This window comes from Caretta caretta, chromosome 7, assembly GCF_965140235.1.
Source record: "Caretta caretta isolate rCarCar2 chromosome 7, rCarCar1.hap1, whole genome shotgun sequence".
Taxonomy (NCBI): Eukaryota; Metazoa; Chordata; order Testudines; family Cheloniidae; genus Caretta; species Caretta caretta.
In genome coordinates, this window is record NC_134212.1 from 320,822 (window position 1) to 343,574 (window position 22,753).

The 22,753-nt window shown below is 47.7% G+C and overlaps 1 protein-coding gene across 1 annotated transcript in view; it reads left to right on the forward strand.

Moving 5' to 3' along the window:
- The window catches only part of LOC125640672 (SRSF protein kinase 3-like), a 75,562-nt gene that overhangs the window by 4,746 nt on the left and 48,063 nt on the right, over positions 1–22,753 (forward strand). Inside the window, exons 2-3 of the mRNA XM_048859523.2 lie at positions 5,863–6,072; positions 6,394–9,574. The gene's annotated coding sequence lies outside the window, so the exon portion shown is untranslated. The remainder of the gene's footprint in view (positions 1–5,862; positions 6,073–6,393; positions 9,575–22,753) is intronic.

Below are 22,753 nucleotides of genomic sequence, written 5' to 3' on the forward strand. Positions count from 1 at the left end.
AAAGGTGCACCTGGCTGCTATTTTGGCTTTCCCAGCTCAGCTGGACAGTCAGTATTCGCTAATTCCATGGTTGGCCGCTTCCTCAAAGGGCTAGATAGACTGTACCTTCAAGCAGTGTTCCCTCTAATTTTTTACATCCATGTGCGGAATGAATTTTGTTATGTGCACCAATATGGAGGTAATGTGTGACACATCACCTTCATATTGGGGCACATGACAAAATTCATGTGGTGGGGTGGGGGCCGAGGGGTTTGGAGTTTGGGATGGGGCTCAGGGCTGGGGTGGAGGGTTGGGGTGCAGGGGGGGGTGGGGGCTCAGGGCTGGGGGTGCAGGCTCTAGGGTGGGGCTGGGGATGAGGTGTTTGGGGTGTGGGAGGGTGTTCAGGGCTGGGGTAGAGGGTTGGGGTGGGGGGGATGAAGGCTCTGGGATGTGGGGTGGGACCAGGGATGAGGAGTTCAGGGTGTAGGCTGTCCCATGGCTGTGGTGGGGAAAGGACTCCCCCCAGCCCTCTCTCTCTCTCGCCGCAGCAGGTCAGGGCAGGGGGAGAGGCGCCTCTCCCTGGCTGTGGCAGGTCCACACTGGGGCCAGCAGGTCCATGCTGGGGGAGAGGCATCTCTCCCCTTCTGAGCCCTTGCATGGGGCTTAATAGGCAGCTGCACGGCCACGCAGCTTAGAGTGAACTTAGCCCTCAAGTAAGGCAGCCGATTCCCCCATGGCATCACAACCTTGTGCTCTTGAGGTCGATGGGTCCTCCCTTTGAGCCCCTAAGAACATGCTCTCTACTTTACCTTTCTTGGAAGGTGGCATTCCTAGTGGCTATGACGTCAGACAGGAGAATGTCTGAGCTCAAGGCCCTGAGATCCGATCCCACTTATATTGTGTTTTATAAAGACAAGGTGCAGTTGTGGCTGCACCCAGCTTTCCTCACAAAGATAATTTAGCAATTTCACGCAAATCAGGACATTTTTCTGCCAGTGTTCTTCCCTAAGCCACATCCTAATAACCAGGAACGGGTGCTCCATTCCCTGGATGTCAGACAAGTGTTAGCCTTTTATATTGAGCGAACAAAGCCATTTCAGAAATTGACACACCTCTTTATTGCGATTGCTGAGCTGATGAAGGGGCTCCCAGTGTCGTTCCAAAAGATCTCTTCGTGGATCACAGCTTGTATCAGGGCGTGGTAAAACCTAGCAAAGATACTGGCCCCAGCATTAACGGCGCATTCCACAAAAGTGAAAGCTTCATCTGCAGTATTTCTGGCGCAGGTTCCAATTCAAGACATCTGCAGGGCGGCAACATGGTCGTCTGTTCACACCTTTACGTTGCACTGCACCATCACACAGCAGGCTGGAGACAGTGCTGCATTTGGCAGAGTGCTGCTGCGGCCTGTGACTTGGTGAAGTCTGACCCCTCCTGGGGATTGCTTGGGATTCACCTACTTGGACGCGACATGAGCAATCACTTGAAGAAGAAAAACGGTTTTACCTGTTGTTCTTCGAGATGTGTTGCTCATGTTCATTCCAAGACCCACCCGTCTCCTCTCTGTCAGAGTATCCGGCAAGAAGGAACAGAAGAGGCGGCGGATCAGCAAGGACCTATATACATACACCTCCATGAAAGTGCAACTCCAGGGGACTCCACAGCCAACCCGATGGGTACCACTAAGGGAAAAGCCTTCCGGCAACTGAGCATCCGGCAGGCACACATCTACTTGGAATGGACATGAGTGAGGCTACATTTTAGTCACATATATTTTTAGTAACAGGTCACGGGCAATAAACAAAAAGTCATGGCCCGGTGACCTGTCCATGGCTTTTGCTAAAAATACCTATGACTAAATCTTACCTTCTGGGAGTGGGGTGTTCCTGAAGACTGCTGTTGGGGTGGGCAGCAGCGTGGAGCGATGCTTCTGCTGGGGGGTGGCCTGGGGCCCCTGCTGCTGGTGGGGATGGCCCGGGGCCCCCTGCCGCTGCTGCTGGTGGGCGTGGGGCCCTGCTGCTGCTCCCGCTCCAGGTAGGGGGTGGCCCGTGGCCCCCTGCTGCTGCTGCTGGAGGCCCTGGGGCCCTGCTGCTGCTCCCGCTCCAGGTAAGGGGTGGCCTGGGGCCCTGCCGCCACCACCGCTAGTCCAGGCGAGGAGTGGCCCATGGTTCTGTTGCCACTCTGGGTGGGGAGCGGCCAGGGTCACCACTGCTGGTCCCGGACCGCTGTTCCAGGGCAGCACCGGGGATAGGTGCCTGGGGCTGCCAGAGCAGCAGCTCGTGCTGCTGGCCCCCAGGCTTCTGCAGCTGCTGGGGTGGTCCTGGGGTCAGCTGCACCAGTGCTGCAAAATTCACGGAGGTCACGGAAAGTCACGGAAGTCGTGATCTCTGTGAATGATTCGCAGCCTTAGACATGAGTAACACATGTCAAAGAACAACAGTTAAAAAAGATAGGTAACCATTTTATTTTATTTTTTTCATGAAATGTTATCGCTAAGAGTGATTACTTCATACAGTTTCTCACTTGTCTTATGTGTTGAAGCTGTACTGACTGGATGCCTCTGGGCTTCCAGCTTACGATAGAAGAAGCAGGTGTCCCTCGTGAACACATGCCATGGGACCCTAGTATAAGGCGAGTCTCACCCACAGCTGCTCTTCTTCCTAGCATATTCAACCTTTTTCCTGATGCTTGACGTACTTCCTCTCTAACCTTCCCAAATTCAGTTTAGGTGCACTTTTTATGTAGAGTGCCACCAAGCATTTTGTTAAACAGGTCCTCCATGCTGGTATTCTCCAAAGATTCAGCTGCTAATTGGTACTCTTCATCTTCCCATGGAGGCCTAAAAATGATCAAGACCAAAGTAAAAACTGATTTTGTAATCAATTACTTTGGAATTGTAATTAATTATGGTAAGGAATGTATATTCTATAACTACATGAATACCGTTCACGGACCAGGTGCTTGCTCTTGCCAAGGCTGTAAGTGTCAGCTGAACATTGTCAAATTCATAGCTGGCAACCAGAGCAACTCACCTTTCTTAGTATTATTCAAGCTAGGTGTTAGACTTGTAAAGATGTGTTTAATGTTTACACTCTGTAAACTGCTTGTAAGTTGCTGCATGCATTAATCTTACTTGTAATGTCTGTATCTAGTGCTGTAAGGTAGTATGCAAGTTTTGCTTTATACCAGTAAAAATGCCATCTCTGGACTTGTGAACCCAGGCAGAGGAGAAGTGGTTTCCCCCACCCATCCAGAGGAACTGTGGGCCGTTGTGGAACATCACGAGACAAAGACTAGGTTAATGGCTCTTTCACACCCATGAAGGTGGTATGTGCAAGAAAGCTCCTCCCATCAGCTTGAATTCTGGAAGAAGGAAATAAAAATAGCTGACAGGAAAATTCTTCATCTCTTTGCTGTTTGTACTCTGAGATGGCTGGAGTTAGGAAACAAAAGCAGAGATCCCGAGAGCCAACCTGGATTAACCCTAAAAGACATTCAGTGCTGACAGATTACTACAATGCTCACCTTTTGGAACGCTGGATTGTAACTCATGTATATACGTTGTCTGCTTTAACCTGTGAATAACTCTCATATTTCTTGTTCCTAGTTAATAAATCTTTAGTTAGTTTACTATAGGATTGGCTACAAGCGTTGTCTTTGGTGTGAGAACTGAAGTACAAATTGACCTGGGGTAAGTGACTGGTCTCTTGGGACTGGAAACAACCTGAATCTTTTGTGATCTTTGGTATATGGCAAACAACTGTTGCTAAATCCAGCTTGCCTGGGTGGCAAGATAGACTAGAGTGCCCAAAGGGACTGTTTGTGACTCCATGATTAGACTGTTTATAGTGCTTCAGGAGTTCACATTTGTTACTGGGTTAGTGAAGTCAAATTTTAGAGCATATAATGAGTTTGGCATGTCTTCCCTGCTTTTAGACAGTGTGCCCTGATATTGGACGTGAACCACTCCAGACAATGTGACAACCAGAGCCTAATCATAACTCTTTTGGCACAGTAAAGAAAGCTGATAAATATCACTGAACTGGTTCTTTTTTGTCAATGATTGTGTCATAAACATAGAGATAAAGGTAACATAAAATCCCTCCTGGGCAGCTGTACTGAATCACTTTACCTGTAAGGGGTTAAGAAGCTCAAATAATCTAGCTGGCACCTGACCAGAAGGACTAATGAGGAAAGAAGATACTTTCAAATCTGGGGCGGGGAGGTTTTGTTTGTGGCTCTCTTTGTTTGTTCCCTCTCTGGATGGAGAGAGAGACCAGGCAGGTACAACATCTCCTGAAAACATACCTGAAATGAACCATCTAAAATTACAAAAATTGTAAGTAAGGCAAGGAAATGCGTTAGTTATCTTTTGTTGTGGCTTGTGAATTTTCCCTATGCTAAAGAGGTAGTTTCATTCCTTTTTTTGTAACTGTGAAGCTGAGTCCAGAGATGAGTCCTCTGTCTTTTAAATCTTTTTATTACCCTGTAAAGTTACCTTACATCCTGAGTTTGCAGGTGTGATTCTTTTACTTTTATTTTTTTTAATAAAGTTCTTCTTTTAAGAACCTGATTGATTTTAGTGTCCTAAAGATAAGGGTTTGGTCTGTACTCACATTCTAAGGCAATTAGTTGGTATATTATTCTCAAGCCTCCCCAGGAAAAGGGGTGAAGGGGGTTGGGGCTATTTTGGGGGGATAGAGATTCCAAGTGACCCTCCCCTGAATTTTTGTGTAAATCACTTGGTGGTGGCAGCAAATACCATCCAAGGACAAGCAAAGGAATTTGTGCCTTGGGAAGTTTTTAACCTAAGCTAGTAGAAAATAAGCTTGGGGGTCTTTCATGCGGGTCCCCACATCTGTACCCCAGAGTTCAGAGTGGGGTGTGTGGAATCCTGACAGATGGTAAATCAACTTGAAGTACTCTTTCCATTTATAATAATTGTAACATTAAGAAAATTAATCAAGTATCATTTGTGAGCATTAACTATAACACAGTACTGTCAGTCGAAGGCCACAAATTAACTTTGTTAGGGCTGCACGTTTGACATGCCTGTGTTAAAGCGTAGTTAAAACAACTGATTTTAAAACATTTTCTCAACTGTCTGTCTCCATAATTGTTCTAAGTTTGTCATGTTTGGTATCATTGTGTTCATGTGAGAAAGGGCTTTTGAATGAGACCCCAACTTGATCCATTTCCAACAATGTTGTATTATCAAAATTTCTACCAACTGGAGGATCTGGAGCCAGGGAGGAAGGGGGACAGAGAGTCCCCCTGCCACACTGCAAAGGGTGACACCACTGAAATTATGATTCTGTAGATTTTTACAAAACAAGTGACACTTTCCTTACTTTTCTGTCATTAACTTGCCCACAGAATTACACATGTCCCCACACTATTAAGGGAAGCTCAGGCCATTGTATTGAAGTCTAATTAAATTCCCCTTTGTCTCTTGTCATCCTTGTAGATGCCTTATTTCTTTTGCTAGCTAACGTCTAAAGCCAGGAAATCCTGTTAACCACTGTTCCCTCTAAGCTGTGCACGTGTGCGTGCACACACAGATCCTAAGTCCCGCGCACACAGTGAAACACTGCGTGCACAAAAATTTGCACAGAAGCACAACAGTTTGCACAGAAGAAATTTTTTGCGCACATGGCCTAACAAGAATTAGCGCAGAAGAAATTTTTTGCGCACATGGCCTAACAAAAATTAGCACAGAAGAAATTTTTTGTGCACACGACCTGTCAAAAATTAGAGGGAACATTGCTGTTAACCTGAATCTACCCCACATGGAGGTCACAGGGTGTAATGGAGGGAGGTGGAGAATGTTAGAGCTAACGTACTTTCTCCTGAGTGTGCCCTATTTTCTCTTTGTTAGTGTAGGTGGATAGTGGTTATTGAGAGAGATTTCTTCAGGTGAAGGAGATGGGCTTCTACATCAGCTCCTTGTCCAGAGCTGTCTGTGGCTGGACTCCCAGTCACCCCCAAGACATTATCAGGTGGCTCCAAGCTACAATTACAGATAGACAGATCTTCACTACGAGGCTAGCAGGGGCAACGTGGAGAAACTCCAACAACTCCTAATGACCTCAGGTATGTCATTCTCTTAAAGCAGGGCAGGTGTGAGAGAGCCTTTCCTGGCTACTGGAGATATAGTGAATGCAAACATTCCCATGGGAACATAAGAGTTGCCAGACTGGATCAGAATGATGGTCCATCTAGTATAGTGTCCAGTCTATCAGTGACTGGTACTAGTTATTTAAGAGGAAAAGTGTCTCCTGTCTCTGCTCTTTAAAGGTTTAAGATTCAAATACCCCAGTTTATGCCAGCCTCTAGCCAGACCATCCTGGCCACTTCTCTGTGCTACAGGCAGCTTCCCTGTGAGCTTGCTGATGATGTCCCTTTGGTTTTTAGACAGGGAGCTGGTTGACAGGAAGGATTACTATGGCAAGACTCCATGCTACTGGACTGCGTATAAAGGGCAGAAGCTTTCCATGGAGTTACTGCTACAACATGGAGCCAGCGTGAACACTTGCTGTATACATGGAGGAATGCCCCTTCATGCAGCCATTGGCCTCTTCCCAGACTGCACTCTGCTGCTGATACAGGGAAGGTGTTTTGAATCCACTGCCACCTAATCGCCATGTGATGTGGCTCCTGTTGCGATTCTCAGAATGTCTCTGAACTCAAATGTGGAAAATCTTCTAACTGGGCAGCACCTAAACCAGCCCAGTTCAAGGTCCCCATTGTGCAAAAGGGGCTACTAATAATAGATGTCTCAGTTTTGAGATTTTCAATTTAAGAATATAGGGGCCTGATTTTTCTTAGGATGCTGAGCACCACAACTCCAAGTGAAGTCCAAGAGAGCTGCACCTGAAAATAGGGCCTTAGGTGTTTACAATTAGACATCCAAAACTGCAAGTACACAAAATCAGCGCTCACTTTAGAAAATATGAGCCTAAGCTTTTGGCCCATCCTCCACCCTGGGCCACGTGTCTAATTTGTATCTTGGAGAACAGAGTTTCCAACCCTGCTAGGAAGCTATTTGTGATCAAAGAATGTTCAGCTTAAAATCCTTCCCCCTTTTGCAAGGGGCAGCCATTTATAATGTATTATGTGTTTGCAGCTACAGCTGCATGTGACAGTCCACATTTCAGCTGTGGCCTTGAACATCTGGATAGGGGGTCAGATCCAGGGCACCTCAGCAAGGAAAAGTGGGTCAAGTGAAGCATTCGTCCCCTCCCCCCATCCCTAGCAAAGAAATGTGGAGCCCTTCCTTGAAGTAAAAGTAACACCTACTAAATATAGTAAAGCTGGTCTCAAAGTGCTAATAGGAGGGGATTTATCACAGTAGAGCAGTGACACTCAGGCAGACATTTGGTAGCTGCAAGTGGCTCTTTAATATGTCTCCTTTAATGTGATTTAATTATTAACCAATCAGGATGCTTTCAATGAATTCTCACTTCTGTGGCTCTTTTGGGTAATGTTGATCACTAATTTGGCTCGTGACCCACTGGGGTCTGAGTATCACTGCATTAGAGACATCAGTAACCCATGTGAATCCTCATTCTGTGCCAGATGCTTGTAATTCTGACTTGTCAGTGTCCCACTGAGATAGATGGGATGAGTCTCTTGTTTGCGGGGATGGGAAACAAATATTAAAGCAGTTGTTTTTATTTAAATAATGAAACAGAATGATGGGAAGCTTCCAAAAAGCTAATGAGAGACCAAGGCAGGTCCTGCTCAAGAAAGCTAATGCATTTTGGGGTGTATATGTAGGGGCATTGCCAGCAGATCGAGGGACGTGATCGTTCCCCTCTATTCGACATTGGTGAGGCCTCATCTGGAGTACTGTGTCCAGTTTTGGGCCCCACACTACAAGAAGGATGTGGAAAAATTGGAAAACGTCCAGCGGAGGGCAACAAAAATGATTAGGGGACTAGAACACATGACTTATGAGGAGAGGCTGAGGGAACTGGGATTGTTTAGTCTGCGGAAGAGAAGAATGAGGGGGGATTTGATAGCTGTTTTCAACTACCTGAAAGGGGTTCCAAAGAGGATGGATCTAGACTGTTCTCAGTGGTAGCGGATGACAGAACAAGGAGTAATGGTCTCAAGTTGCAGTGGGGGAGGTTTAGGCTGGATATTAGGAAAAACTTTTCCACTAGGAGGGTGGTGAAACGCTGGAATGCGTTACCTAGGGAGGTGGTGGAATCTCCTTCCTTAGAAGTATTTAAGGTCAGGCTTGACAAAGCCCTGGCTGGGATGATTTAGTTGGGGATTGGTCCTGCTTTGAGCAGGGGGTTGGACTAGATGACCTCCTGAGATCCCTTCCAACCCTGAGATTCTATGATTCCTTCTATAATAACCCTTCTACAATAACTCATATGTCCCCTGAAGTTCTTCTGAGGCTGCCCTGTTTGGCTTGGGGACCCTCTACTGTGCAATCAGACACACAGAGTACGTGGCAAACTGGGATCATTACTAAAGTGAGTTGCAGAACTCTGATCTAGTTTGGGTTCTGTCCTGATGTCTGAATGTAGGAATTGCCACACTGGATTGGACCCAGGGTCCACCTGGTCCAATCTCCTGTCTCTGACAGTGGTCAGCGTCAAATGCTTCAGAGGAATGTGCAAGAATGCCAAAATAAGTAGTTGTTTTATAATCTGTTCCTATGAACGTCTCAGATCTACTGCCCAGGTTACACTGTGGGTGAGTAGCAGCAGCTCCCTGTGCATCTGAAGGGGATCTGATTATACAGGCAGCAGATGGGAAAGATACAAAACAGTTAGTGACTAGTGGAGCTGGGGCTGGGAGAAGGAAATAGAGCAACTCAAGGACTATTTTCACCTCTAGCAAGGAAACCCAAAGACTTTCCCTGCTACTAGGCCAGAGGTTCTCAAACTTTTGTGCTGGTGACCGCTCTTACACAGCAAGCATCTGAGTGTGACCCCCCCCCTTATAAATTAAAAACACTTCTTTAATATTTAACATTGTTATAAATGCTGGAGCCGAAGCAGGGTTTGGGGGTGGAGGCTGACAGTTTGTGACCCCCATGTAATAACCTCGCAACCCCCTGAGTGGTCACGACCCCCAGTTTGAGAACCCCAGTTTTCTTCTGGTTTCAGAGGAGCAGCCATGTTAGTCTGTATTCGCAAAAAGAAAAGGAGTACTTGTGGCACCGTAGAGACTAACCAGTTTATTTGAGCATAAGCTTTCGTGAGCTACAGCTCACTCAGTCACTCATGGCTTGCTCACTTGTCTCCCTGCTCAGGCCTGTACTATATGCTATATGCCTTTGTGTGTGATCTTTAGCACCACCATTAATTTCAGGACTTAGTGACCATTACAGAGCGGGCATGGGGGTGCCTGTGTGTCTGGCTGCCAGGCCTGATTATTGCAGCTTTTTGGTAATTCAGACATGTATGTAATTTTAAAATGGAGTTGTTTTCTCCCCTTCCCTCAGCATGGTGCTGATGTGAACCTTCAGGATAACTGGGGAGTGACTCCCATGTACCTGGCAGCTTGCAGTGGGCAGATAGAGTGTATCCGGCTTCTGGTGCAGGCTGGCGCTGACATCACTTACAAGAACAAGGTATTTAAGTTTCAGGGAGACATTCACAAAGGCACATGAGATGCTCTAAACCTGGTCTGTAACTGCCCCACCCTGAGCTGGGCTCTTGTCCATTTTCACAACCTGAGCACAATTGGGTTTGGTTGGCACTCAGGGGAAGAGTACCATAGGAACACCTAACATGCCATGGGATGTGTCAGTAAGTCATCTCTGAAGTGATGCCCCAACATGGTTCTGGAGATGCCAGCTTCCATATGAGAACAAAAAGAAAGGTCCTGCCTGTCTTTTGTCATTAAAGGTTACATGGAGCTTTTGACAAGAGCTGGAGTGTTAGCCCCAGTGCCCACGTGAATTATTACATTCTGCCTCCCTAGATTTCCCCTGCAGTTTCACTTGGGTATGGGATTCTTCACTTCCTAATATAAACTGATTTGTACTGTTGCTTTATGCTGCTGGATTTTCCAGCTCCCACTTCTCATGGGTGTCTGTGAAGCTGTATAAATAGTTGTAAAGTGCCTTGAGATGGAAGGTGCTCTGAAAATGTAAAGAATTAAGAAACAAAGGAATGGCCATACTGGGTCAGACCAAAGATCCATCTAGCCCAGTATCCTGTCTTCCAACAGTGGGCAATGCCAGGTGCCCCAGAGGGAATGTACAGAACAGATAATCATCAAGTGATCCATCGCCTGTTGCCCATTCCCAGCCTTTGGCAAACAGAGGCTAGGGACATCATCCTTGCCCATCCTGTGAGATCCCTTTGTAGCTCTTTGCAGTCTGGTTTGGACTTAACTATCTTGAGTAGTTTTGTATCATCTGCAAATTTTGCCACTTCACTGTTTACCCCCTTTCCCGGATCATTTGTGAATATGTTGAATAGTACTGGGCTCAGTACAGACCCCTGGGGGACACCAATATTTACCTCTCTCCATTCCAAAAACTGACCATTTATTCCTACCCTTTGTTTCCTATCTTTTAGCCTGTTACCGATCCATGAGACGACCTTCCCTCTTATCCCATGACAGTTTACTTTGCTTATGAGCCTTTGGGTGAGGGACCTTGTCAAAGGCTTTCTGAAAATCTAAGTACACTATATTCACTGCGTCCTCCTTGTCCACATGCTTGTTGATCCTCTCAAAGAATTCTAGTAGACTGGTGAGGCATGATTTCCCTTTACAAAAACCATTTTGACTCTTCCCCAACAAATTATGTTAATCTATGTGTCTGACAATTCTGTTCTTTATTATAGTTTCAACCAGTTTGCCCGGTATTGAAGTCAGGCTTACTGGCCTGTAATTGCCGGTATCACCTCTGGAACCCTTTTTTAAAATTGGTGTCACTTTGCTATCCTCCACTTATTTGGTACAGAAGCTGTTTTAAATGATCGGTTACAAACCACAATTAGTAGTTCTGCAATTTCACAATTGAGTTCCTTTAGAACTCTTGGGTGAATACCATCTGGTATCTGGTGACTTACTACTGTTTAATTTATCAATTTGTTCCAAAACCACCTCTAATGATACCTCAATCTGGGACAGTTCCTCAGATTTGTCATCTAAAAAGAATGGCTCAGATTTGGGAATCTCCCTCACATCCTCAGCCATGAAGACCGATGCAAAGAATTAATTTAGTTTGTCCGCAATGGCCTTATCGTCCTTGAGTACTCCTTTAGCATCTCGATCGTCCAGTGGCCCCACTGGTTGTTTAGCAGGCTTTCTGCTTCTGATGTAGTTAAAAAAATTTTTGCTATTATTTTTTGAGTCTTTGGCTAGCTGTTCTTCAAATTCTTTTTTGGCCTTCCTAATTATATTTTTACACTTCACTTGCCAGAGTTTATGCTCCTTTCTATTTTCCTCACTAGGATCTAACTTCCACTTTTTAAAAGATGCCTTTTTGCCTCTTACTCCTTCTTTTACTTTGTTGTTTAGCCATGGTGGCACTTTTTTGATTCTCCTGCTATGTTTTTTAATTTGGGGTATACATTTAAGTTGAACCTCTATTATGGTGTCTTTAAAAAGTTTCCATGCAGCTTGCAAGGATTTCACTTTTGGCACTCTACCTTTTAATTTCTGTTTAACTAACTTCCTCATTTTTATATAGTTCCCTTTTCTGAAATTAAATGCTACAGTGTTGAGCTGCTGTGGTGTTTTCCTCGCCACATGGATGTTAAATTTAATTACATTATGGGCACTATTACCAAGCAGTCCAGCTATATTCACCTCTTGGACCAGATCATGTGCTCCCCTTAGGACCAAACCAAGAATTGTTAAATCGTTCCATCATCTGACCCTGCTACAGCACCTTCCATCCCAAAGGGCTTCACGTACCTTGTTACAATGACATAATTCATTTGAAGAATCACATTTCTCTCTGAAAAATATTATACCTACTATTGTTACAAATATTCTCCCAGTAAGTTTGTTCTAACAGAAAGTTGTTAGAGAAAAATTTCTCTCTCTTTTTTCCAGGGTGTTCCTTTTGTGTTTTAGTGTGAATTCATGCTGAAATTCACAAAGTTCAGCGGTCCCAGCAACTCCCCTCACATGTGCAGTCATCCCCCACCCCTCTTCTTATGGGTGTGGGATGTCGCAGCAGCTCCTCTTGGACATGCAGTTGTCCCCTACCCCCTCCCTCTCGGCATGGTCCGAGCCTCCCTCCCTCATCCTTAGGTTGCTGGTTCATCTCTGGCTCAAAGGAGTGGGCTTTGGATGATTTAGTTGGGGATTGGCCCTGCTTTGAGCAGGGGGTTGGACTAGATGACTTCCTGCGGTCCCTTCCAACCCTGATATTCTATGGGACATCCCAGCAACTCCCCTCACGTGCACAGTTAGGTTGACCAGATGTCCCTTTATTTGGGGCTTTTTCTTATATAGACACCTATTACCCCGCACCCCTGTCCCGATTTTTCACACTTGCTGTCTGGTCACCGTATGCACAGTCATCTTCTGCCCCCAGTGACTCCCTTCACCCCACCTCACACCCTTTCCCAGCATGCTGTGCTTAGGCTTTAACCCCCTCCCTGCTAGTCAAAGCAGGTGCGCTGAGACCCTTCTGCTTGAGTATTTATTCACTCTAAACGCTGACTTTGCTTGCTCGACCTCAACCCCATGTGGCCTTTCACAGCACCAGCCCTTAATATTATCCCCTGGCTTTCCTCACCCCTCAGCTCCACCCCACCTTCTCTACCTCAGCCGTGCTCCCCAAGCACCTGCCCTTACCCTCTAGCCCCACTCTCCTCCCTCAGTTTGTTTATCAGATGATGTTCATCCAGAACAAAGCCTGACCCCAGCTGCTTTCTTCCTATCTCAGAAGACAGGAGCCTCCCCTAAGCGTCTGGTCTCACAAACTGCACTGATATCCTGGATTGAATCCTGCTGCCAGCAGCCACGCTCCCTGAAACACCTCAGCTGCCTGCATATCCGAACCGCCCTTGGGCATCAGAGGCTTGAAGCCATTGGGGGATTTGACCTCCCACCCCCACTGAAGTGCTACCTTATGTACGAGGACCTTGTTCTGCAAGAGGGCCTGTAGCGGTGAAAAGTCTGGCCAGTCTATACCTGTACCCTCAAAGACAAAGTGACAGTGGGAAGAGGAGCTGACATTGTTTCATCTTTTCAGTCTTCAGCTCCTCAAAGCCGCAAGAGATACGGATTTTGTGTTGTCATCTTTCCTTTCTGTAGCCTAATCTGAGCCCCATTCTGGAATGTGTCAGAGGCTGCTGTCTGTGGAGACTGTTGGTGACTCTTACTCTGTAACATGCCTGTAGCTCCAGGGTGCATTCTGAGGAGAGCAAAGCTCTGTCTCCTGCCTTGAAGAGCTTGCTAGGTAACATGCTACAGCAGGAATCAGAGAGCTGGTCTTGGCCAGGAGGAGAGAAGGGACGAAGAGGTTCCTCTCCCTCTGTTTCTTGTTCAGGTATGAGTTTGACAAGTGTTACAGGAACAAAAATGTGCATACAGGCACCCACCTGCAGTCAGACCTTTTACTGTTGGAATACTCTCTGGCCCCAAAGGAAGGCCCTGGGGAGTTGCTGTGATTCTCCATTCCATCTGCTTGCCCAGGTACTATAGTATCAGAGCACCGGTGATTCAAGGCAGGGAGGAAGGTGGACACTGACCCATTGCCATACCCTACTGTTCTGCAGCAGCTGGATCTATTTTTACATGTCCCTTTGACTCATGTCCCTCACTTCACTGCCACCACATTCTCACCTCCTGTCACCTGCTGCACCTCCGTTAGTTTCTGCCCCTTGTCCTCACTCCCCTCCCACATTACTTGCTTACTTGAGTCAGGCATCTTGCTTTCCATGAAGTGTGCGTAGAGGAAAGAAGAATCAATTCCAGTCCACTCTCCATAAGGCCAGATTTTCAGCTCCCATGGAAAACAATGGTGACCCTCTGTCCCTGCTCCATAGAGGAGAATCGGAGCATCTGGGTGGGGAGCCCTTTTGGAAGTGTAGCCCATAGCGTGCCATTAACTGTTGGGTTCACTGGGTCTGATTTCCCTGTATTAAAGGCTGCCTCAGATCCCCGGGGAAGAGCCTGGACCAAATGCCAGCAATTAGAGTTGCACAACTAGGACATGTGATCTGAGTCTTCACAGCCTGTCTTGGCCAAGAGGGGGCTCCACAGCTTTTCCTGGCCACAGAGCTGGGTCGGGGGCAGAGCCAGACTTTTATTTAAATACTATGAAATTATTGCAACTAGTTGATAATAAACAGTGCCCTTGAGCCCAGCTAGTGCTGACAGGAGGTGGGGGCTGTTAGGGGTGTGGCTGGCTGGTGCAGAAAGCCATGGGGTGTGACTGTCCTCATTCAAACTAAAATACAGGCAAAGGCTGCCTGAGTGTTTAAGAAAGCACAAGCCACAAGGTGGGGGAGCTCTGCCCCCTGCCTCAGTGACCTTCCTCATCTCGGTCATATGGTGGGGGGCTCTCTATCACAACTGCGGGCCTGTCTGTGTGCCCCTTGTGGGTGTAGCCAACCCAGGATGTTTGGCTCTTTGGCAAGGCCTAGCTCCAAATTAGGAATGAGGATTTCTCTAGGGGGGTTGGAATGAGCCCGTCCCAATAGGGATTTTCCGCACTGTCCCGCCTGTCTGCATTGGCAGTTATTCTTAATACTGGAGGAAGAAGGGTTAGAGGTCAGGGAACAGCAGCTTGGGAGGGGAGGGGGGAGAAAGACCTACTCTCTTTAAATCACAGCCTGACTTCCCTAGCCCCTCCCCATGCAATGTTGTGGCTTAGCTGGAAGATCTAATTTTAGGAGGTGATAACCCCTCCCCAGTGACTTCCCTAACAGACAGTAAGTCAGCTTGTGCAGCATTAGCAAGACATATTTAGGAATAAGATCCAGGTAGGGGTCCCTGGAAGAGGGAAGGACCCAAAGAATGTCTAGCTTTACTGAAAGGAGGCAGTGCACAATGAGGGAGGAAGGTGTATGATGTCATTTTAATACCCTTGTTTTCAATTATTCCCATTGCAAATACTAGCTGCTAGAGGACCTGGGGGAATAGGTAGCGTATCAAGGGTTGTGGGTCTCCAAGGACTCAGAGCTGGGCCCTCTATAATGTGATTATGCAACTGTATAAAGGGCCCCACAATTTCTTTCTGCCAAGATGGTGTATAAAACCAAATCCATTTTCCAGCCCTAGAGTTCAGAGTGGGGAAGGAACCTTGACAACTCCAAGATCTCTTTCTTGAGTGAAAAGAAAAGGAGTACATCCGATGAAATGAGCTGTAGCTCACGAAAGCTTATGCTCAAATAAATTGGTTAGTCTCTAAGGTGCCACAAGTACTCCTTTTCTTTTTGCGAATACAGACTAACACGGCTGCTACTCTGAAACCTGTCATTATGCAAGGCACTGAATTTAACCATATGGAGTGGAAATCTATCAACTTCATGAAAAAACTCATACAGTGTGTATGGTAACACCCATTGTTTCATGTTCTCTGTGTATATAAATCTCCCCACTGTGTTTTCCACTGAATGCAACCAATGAAGTGAGCTCTAGCTCACGAAAGCTTACGCTCAAATAAATTTGTTAGTCTCTAAGCCCTGGTCTACACTAGGACTTTAGGTCGAATTTAGCAGCGTTAAATCGATGTAAACCTGCACCCGTCCACACAATGAAGCCCTTTATTTCGACTTAAAGGGCTCTTAAAATTGATTTCCTTACTCCACCCCTGAAAAGTGGATTAGCGGTTAAATCGACGTTGCCGGCTCGAATTTGGGGTACTGTGGACACAAATCGATGGTATTGGCCTCCGGGAGCTATCACAGAGTGCTCCATTATGACCGCTCTGGACAGCACTCTCAACTCAGATGCACTGGCCAGGTAGACAGGAAAAGAACCGCGAACTTTTGAATCTCATTTCCTGTTTGGCCAGCATGGAAAGCTGCAGGTGACCATGCAGAGCTCATCAGCACAGGTGACCATGATGGAGTCCCAGAATCGCAAAAGAGCTCCAGCATGGACCGAACGGGAGGTACGGGATCTGATCGCTGTTTGGGGAGAGGAATCCGTGCTATCAGAACTCCGTTCCAGTTTTCGAAATGCCAAAACCTTTGTCAAAATCTCCCAGGGCATGAAGGACAGAGGCCATAACAGGGACCCAAAGCAGTGCCGCGTGAAACTGAAGGAGCTGAGGCAAGCCTACCAGAAAACCGGAGAGGCGAACAGCCGCTCTGGGTCAGAGCCCCAAACATGCCGCTTCTATGTGACGCGATGTGACGGAGAGACTGCCGAGACTCATCAAGCCCTCGGATCGCTACCCCTTCCTGCTTCTCCACGTGGGCACCAATGATACTGCCAAGAATGACCTTGAGCGGATCACTGCGGACTATGTGGCTCTAGGAAGAAGGATAAAGGAGTTGGAGGCGCAAGTGGTGTTCTCGTCCATCCTCCCCGTGGAAGGAAAAGGCCTAGGTAGGGACCGTCGAATCGTGGAAGTCAACGAATGGCTACGCAGGTGGTGTCGGAGAGAAGGCTTTGGATTCTTTGACCATGGGATGGTGTTCCATGAAGGAGGAGTGCTGGGCAGAGACGGGCTCCATCTTACGAAGAGAGGGAAGAGCATCTTTGCCAGCAGGCTGGCTAACCTAGTGAGGAGGGCTTTAAACTAGGTTCACCGGGGGAAGGAGACCAAAGCTCTGAGGTAAGTGGGAAAGCGGGATACCGGGAGGAAGCACAGGCAGGAATGTCTGTGAGGGGAGGGCTCCTGCCTCATACTGGGAATGAGGGGCGATCAACAGGTTATTTCAAGTGCTTATATACAAATGCACAAAGCCTTGGAAACAAGCAGGGAGAACTGGAGGTCCTGGTGATGTCAAGGAACTATGACGTGATCGGAATAACAGAGACTTGGTGGGATAACTCACATGACTGGAGTACTGTCATGGATGGTTATAAACTGTTCAGGAAGGACAGGCAGGGCAGAAAAGGTGGGGGAGTAGCACTGTATGTAAGGGAGCAGTATGACTGCTCAGAGCTCCGGTACGAAACTGCAGAAAAACCTGAGTGTCTCTGGATTAAGTTTAGAAGTGTGTGCAACAAGAGTGATGTAGTGGTGGGAGTCTGCTATAGACCACCGGACCAGGGGGATGAGGTAGATGAGGCTTTCTTCCGGCAGCTCACGGAAGCTACTAGATCGCATGCCCTGATTCTCATGGGTGACTTTAGTTTTCCTGATATCTGCTGGGAGAGCAATACAGCGGTGCATAGACAATCCAGGAAGTTTTTGGAAAGCGTAGGGGACAATTTCCTGGCGCAAGTGCTAGAGGAGCCAACTAGGGGGGGCGCTTTTCTTGACCTGCTGCTCACAAACCGGGTAGAATAAGTGGGGGAAGCAAAAGTGGATGGGAATCTGGGAGGCAGTGACCATGAGTTGGTTGAGTTCAGGATCCTGACGCAGGGAAGAAAGGTAAGCAGCAGGATAAGGACCCTGGACTTCAGGAAAGCAGACTTCGACTCCCTCAGGGAACGGATGGCCAGGATCCCCTGGGGGACTAACTTGAAGGGGAAAGGAGTCCAGGAGAGCTGGCTGTATTTCAAGGAATCCCTGTTGAGGTTACAGGGACAAACCATCCCGATGAGTCGAAAGAATAGTAAATATGGCAGGTGACCAGCTTGGCTTAATGGTGAAATCCTAGCGGATCTTAAACATAAAAAAGAAGCTTACAAGAAGTGGAAGGTTGGACATATGACCAGGGAAGAGTATAAAAATATTGCTCGGGCATGTAGGAATGATATCAGGAGGGCCAAATCGCACCTGGAGCTGCAGCTAGCCAGAGATGTCAAGAGTAACAAGAAGGGATTCTTCAGGTATGTTGGCAACAAGAAGAAAGCCAAGGAAGGTGTGGGCCCCTTACTGAATGAGGGAGGCAACCTAGTGACAGAGGATGTGGAAAAAGCTAATGTACTCAATGCTTTTTTTGCCTCTGTTTTCACTAACAAGGTCAGCTCCCAGACTGCTGCGCTGGGCATCGCAAAATGGGGAAGAGATGGCCAGCCCTCTGTGGAGATAGAGGTGGTTAGGGACTATTTAGAAAAGCTGGACGTGCACAAGTCCATGGGGCCGGACGAGTTGCATCCGAGAGTGCTGAAGGAATTGGCGGCTGTGATTGCAGAGCCATTGGCCATTATCTTTGAAAACTCGTGGCGAACGGGGGAAGTCCCGGATGACTGGAAAAAGGCTAATGTAGTGCCAATCTTTAAAAAAGGGAAGAAGGAGGATCCTGGGAACTACAGGCCAGTCAGCCTCACCTCAGTCCCTGGAAAAATCATGGAGGAGGTCCTCAAAGAATCAATCCTGAAGCACTTGCATGAGAGGAAAGTGATCAGGAACAGCCAGCATGGATTCACCAAGGGAAGGTCATGCCTGACTAATCTAATCGCCTTTTATGATGAGATTACTGGTTCTGTGGATGAAGGGAAAGCAGTGGATGTATTGTTTCTTGACTTTAGCAAAGCTTTTGACACGGTCTCCCACAGTATTCTTGTCAGCAAGTTAAGGAAGTATGGGCTGGATGAATGCACTATAAGGTGGGTAGAAAGCTGGCTAGATTGTCGGGCTCAATGGGTAGTGATCAATGGCTCCATGTCTAGTTGGCAGCCGGTATCAAGTGGAGTGCCCCAAGGGTCGGTCCTGGGGCCGGTTTTGTTCAATATCTTCATAAATGATCTGGAGGATGGTGTGGATTGCACTCTCAGCAAATTTGCGGATGATACTAAACTGGGAGGAGTGGTAGATACGCTGGAGGGGAGGGATAGGATACAGAAGGACCTAGACAAATTGGAGGATTGGGCCAAAAGAAATCTGATGAGGTTCAATAAGGATAAGTGCAGGATCCTGCACTTAGGACGGAAGAACCCAATGCACAGCTACAGACTAGGGACCGAATGGCTAGGCAGCAGTTCTGCGGAAAAGGACCTAGGGGTGACAGTGGACGAGAAGCTGGATATGAGTCAGCAGTGTGCCCTTGTTGCCAAGAAGGCCAATGGCAGTTTGGGATGTATAAGTAGGGGCATAGCGAGCAGATCGAGGGACGTGATCGTTCCCCTCTATTCGACATTGGTGAGGCCTCATCTGGAGTACTGTGTCCAGTTTTGGGCCCCACACTTCAAGAAGGATGTGGATAAATTGGAGAGAGTCCAGCGAAGGGCAACAAAAATGATTAGGGGTCTGGAACACATGAGTTATGAGGAGAGGCTGAGGGAGCTGGGATTGTTTAGCCTGCAGAAGAGAAGAATGAGGGGGGATTTGATAGCTGCTTTCAACTACCTGAAAGGGGGTTCCAAAGAGGATGGCTCTAGACTGTTCTCAATGGTAGCAGATGACAGAACGAGGAGTAATGGTCTCAAGTTGCAGTGGGGGAGGTTTAGATTGGATATTAGGAAAAACTTTTTCACTAAGAGGGTGGTGAAACACTGGAATGCGTTACCTAGGGAGGTGGTAGAATCTCTTTCCTTAGAGGTTTTTAAGGTCAGGCTTGACAAAGCCCTGGCTGGGATGATTTAACTGGGAATTGTACCTGCTTCGAGCAGGGGGTTGGACTAGATGACCTTCTGGGGTCCCTTTCAACCCTGATATTCTATGATTCTATGATGAGCTGCATGCCATTTTAGGGGGTTCAGCCACCACTACCCCAGCCGTGTTGTTTGACTCCTTCAATGGAGATGGAGGCAATACGGAAGCAGGTTTTGGGGACGAAGAAGATGATGAGGAGGAGGAGGTTGTAGATAGCTCACAGCAAGCAAGCGGAGAAACCGGTTTTCCCGACAGCCAGGAACTGTTTCTCACCCTAGACCTGGAGCCAGTACCCCCCGAACCCACCCAAGGCTGCCTCCTGGACCCAGCAGGCGGATAAGGGACCTCTGGTGAGTGTACCTTTTAAGATACTATACATGGTTTAAAAGCAAGCATGTGAAAGGATTACTTTGCCCTGGCATTTGCGGTTCTCCTAGATGTAGTCCCAAAGCCTTTGCAAAAGGTTTCTGGGGAGGGCAGCCTTATTGCGTCCTTCATGGTAGGACACTTTACCACTCCAGGCCAGTAACACGTACTCGGGAATCATTGTAGAACAAAGCATTGCAGTGTATGTTTGCTGGCATTCAAACAACATCCGTTCTTTATCTCTCTGTGTTATCCTCAGGAGAGTGAGATATAATTCATGATCACCTGGTTGAAATAGAGTGCTTTTCTTCAGGGGACACTCAGAGGAGCCCATTCCTGCTGGGCTGTTTGCCTGTGGCTAAACAGAAATGTTCCCCGCTGTTAGCCACAGGGAGGGGGGAAGGTTGAGGGGGTAGTCACGCGGTGGGAGGAGGCAAAATGCGACCTTGTAACGAAAGCACATGTGCTATGTATGTAATGTTAACAGCAAGGTTTACCCTGAAAGAGTGTAGCCACTGTTTTATAAAATGTGTCTTTTTAAATACCGCTGTCCCTTTTTTTTTCTCCACCAGCTGCATGTGTTTCAATGATCACAGGATCTTCTCCTTCCCAGAGGCTAGTGAAGCTTAGAAAGAAAAAAAAACGCACTCGTGATGAAATGTTCTCCGAGCTCATGCTGTCCTCCCACACTGACAGAGCACAGACGAATGCGTGGAGGCAAATAATGTCAGAGTGCAGGAAAGCACAAAATGACCGGGAGGAGAGGTGGCAGGCTGAAGAGAGTAAGTGGCGGGCTGAAGAGAGTAAGTGGCGGGCTGAAGACAGGGCTGAAGCTCAAATGTGGCGGCAGCGTGATGAGAGGAGGCAGGATTCAATGCTGAGGCTGCTGCAGGACCAAACCAGTATGCTCCAGTGTATGGTTGAGCTGCAGCAAAGACAGCTGAAGCACAGACTGCCACTGCAGCCCCTCTGTAACCAACCGCCCTCCTCCCCAAGTTCCATAGCCTCCACACCCAGACGCCCAAGAACGCGGTGGGGGGGCCTCCGGCCAACTAGCCACTCCACCACAGAGGATTGCCCCAAAAAAAGAAGGCTGTCATTCAATAAATTTTAAAGTTGTAAACTCTTAAAGTGCTGTGTGGCATTTTCCTTCCCTCCTCCACCACCCCTCCTGGGCTACCTTGGTAGTCATCCCCCTATTTGTGTGATGAATGAATAAAGAATGCATGAATGTGAAGCAACAATGACTTTATTGCCTCTGCAAGCGGTGATTGAAGGGAGGAGGGGCGGGTGGTTAGCTTACAGGGAAGTAGAGTGAACCAAAGGGCGGGGGGTTTCATCAAGGAGAAACAAACAGAACTTTCACACTGTAGCCTGGCCAGTCATGAAACTGGTTTTCAAAGCTTCTCTGATGCGTACCGCGCCCTCCTGTGCTCTTCTAACCGCCCTGGTGTCTGGCTGCGCATAACCAGCAGCCAGGCGATTTGCCTCAACCTCCCACCCTGCCATAAACGTCTCCCCCTTACTCTCACAGATATTGTGGAGCACACAGCAAGCAGTAATAACAGTGGGAATATTGGTTTCGCTGAGGTCTAAGCGAGTCAGTAAACTGCGCCAGCGCGCCTTTAAACATCCAAATGCACATTCTACCACCATTCTGCACTTGCTCAGCCTGTAGTTGAACAGCTCCTGACTACTGTCCAGGCTGCCTGTGTATGGCTTCATGAGCCATGGCATTAAGGGGTAGGCTGGGTCCCCAAGGATACATATAGGCATTTCAACATCCCCAACAGTTATTTTCTGGTCTTGGAATAAAGTCCCTTCCTGCAGCTTTTGAAACAGACCAGAGTTCCTGAAGATGCGAGCATCATGCACCTTTCCCGGCCATCCCACGTTGATGTTGGTGAAACGTCCCTTGTGATCCACCAGAGCTTGCAGCACTATCAAAAAGTACCCCTTGCGGTTTATGTACTCGGCGGCTTGGTGCTCCGGTGCCAAGATAGGGATATGGGTTCCGTCTATAGCCCCACCACAGTTAGGGAATCCCATTGCAGCAAAGCCATCCACTATGACCTGCACATTTCCCAGGGTCACTACCCTTGATATCAGCAGATCTTTGATTGCGTGGGCTACTTGCATCACAGCAGCCCCCACAGTAGATTTGCCCACTCCAAATTGATTCCCAACTGACCGGTAGCTGTCTGGCATTGCAAGCTTCCACAGGGCTATCGCCACTCGCTTCTCAACTGTGAGGGCTGCTCTCATCTTGGTATTCATGCGCCTCAGGGCAGGGGAAAGCAAGTCACAAAGTTCCATGAAAGTGCCCTTACGCATGCGAAAGTTTCGCAGCCACTGGGAATCGTCCCAGACCTGCAACACTATGCGGTCCCACCAGTCTGTGCTTGTTTCCCGAGCCCAGAATCGGCGTTCCACAGCATGAACCTGCCCCATTAGCACCATGATGCATGCATTGGCAGGGGCCATGCTTTCAGAGAAATCTGTGTCCATGTCCTGATCACTCACGTGACCGCGCTGACGTCGCCTCCTCGCCCGGTATCGCTTTGCCAGGTTCTGGTGCTGCATATACTGCTGGATAATGCGTGTGGTGTTTAATGTGCTCCTAATTGCCAAAGTGAGCTGAGCGGCCTCCATGCTTGCCTTGGTATGGCGTCCGCACAGAAAAAAGGCGCGGAACGATTGTCTGCCGTTGCTCTGATGGAGGGAGGGGCGACTGACGACACGGCTTACAGGGTTGGCTTCAGGGAGCTAAAATCAACAAAGGGGGTGTCTTTACATCAAGGAGTATTTCAG